This window comes from Cebus imitator, unplaced genomic scaffold, assembly GCF_001604975.1.
Source record: "Cebus imitator isolate Cc_AM_T3 unplaced genomic scaffold, Cebus_imitator-1.0 Scaffold172, whole genome shotgun sequence".
Classification (NCBI taxonomy): Eukaryota; Metazoa; Chordata; class Mammalia; order Primates; family Cebidae; genus Cebus; species Cebus imitator.
Genome location: NW_016107487.1, coordinates 1,065,438 through 1,067,090, shown reverse-complemented (window position 1 = coordinate 1,067,090; position 1,653 = coordinate 1,065,438).

Here is a 1,653-nt window from a genome sequence, read left to right as displayed (position 1 = left end):
AAAAAAAAAAAAAAAAAAAAAAGAATTGTATTGATACTCCCATGTTTACTCAAAGACATCTATGGAGGGCTTTCTCTTTGAAGATTAATTTCTTTAAAAATGTGTGGTAAAAGTTAAAAATGTAACAAACAGGGTGTGGGCAATTACAAAAATCCTGGGTAGCGTCAAAGCTGTAATAGGAGCTTCAGTTATGTGAGGGAGATCTTGGCCCAAAGGCCTGTATGTGGAGATGTGATTATTCCTCAAGTACGAGTTAATGGGGAGGCAGACCTCCAAATATTTCATACACAGATTGTGGCCAATTATCGGATTATATAAGAGGCCAGCACACTGGCTCCCCTCTGGCCATCCCCACATCATCAACACGCAAGTAGCAAGGAGTAAGAGGACTTCAGAGAGGGGCCCAGGAGAGAGGCCTGAGCTGAGGGGAACGAGGAGTGGAGGACTCAGGGAGTGATCTGCTCCCTTCCTCAGCCCCCTGCCTCCTCTCCAGTTCCACTCACAGTGGTGTCCTGAGGGGCCACACTCTACGTCACCCAGGTGGCCCCCAGCCACAGACATGGCTTGCTCACTGCCCCCCTCAATACCAGTCAGACCTTCTGTCTCATAGGCCACCAGCAACCCCACCCCTGATACTAATTTGGAATGAATATAACATTCCACAAAGGGAAGAGAATGGAGAATTTGGGATTATAAAAGCTCGTCATCTGATTTCTTAGACATTTGCACGATAATCACATTTTGTTGATCTGGTCAGAGCAGATCCTGTGTGGGAAGAGACCCTGAAGTCCAGGAAGAGGACAGAGGTTATCTTTTGGATTCAGGCTTCTGGAGGATTGAGACCTAGTCCATTCTTTGGCCCTTCCTGAGAGTTCAGAAGTCCCTCGATGGTTATTCTGTGCCCACCAGGAGGCCCCTCCTGAGGGGCAAGGGCTGTGGGGCTTAACAGTCTCCACAGACCCTACCCTGCCATCTTCCCTCTTTCTTATCTCTGCTCTTCCTCTCGGCCCCTTCCTTGTTGACTGGGTAACCAGCGCCAGGTCTTCTATGTAACCCCTTAAGTGGTTGTAATCAGAGGTTGAAATCTCCGTGGACCCCCTTTTTGGGTCTCTTAGGGTAGCAAAATTAGTTTTTCCAGTCACAGATTCTAAAACCCAGCCTAGGGCTACTTTACCCCAGATGTCTCCCCTTCAGAGATGGGATGGAATGGGGATCAGGTGATGAGTTCCCCATGGGGTGCTCTGTTTCAGCCTGAGCCCTGGTGTTTGGGACATTTAGGGATTTTGTGACAAGTCTCACAGGGCAGGCTAATTTCTCTGGACTACCTTGTCCCACATCAGCTAGGTCCCACCAGGTCCCCTCAAATGAGTGACAGCCCAAGTAGGGCTGGGATTTTAAGTTATGAGGCAAATTCCATTTCCTGGTTCCAGAAGGGAGCAGCGCTCTCACAGAATAACTCAACCTTCACGGTACCACTGTACACTCTGGCCTTCCCCACCCCACGCATGGCTCTGGAAAGGAAATTCTCTACCTTGCTCACTTTGGACCTATTCTAACTGTACTTTGGATAATACCTGTCTTCCTAAATGTGCAAAATGCCAGACCCTCTTGCAGTTCCTACAGTACCCCAGTTTCTAAGGTGCCAAGTTGAGA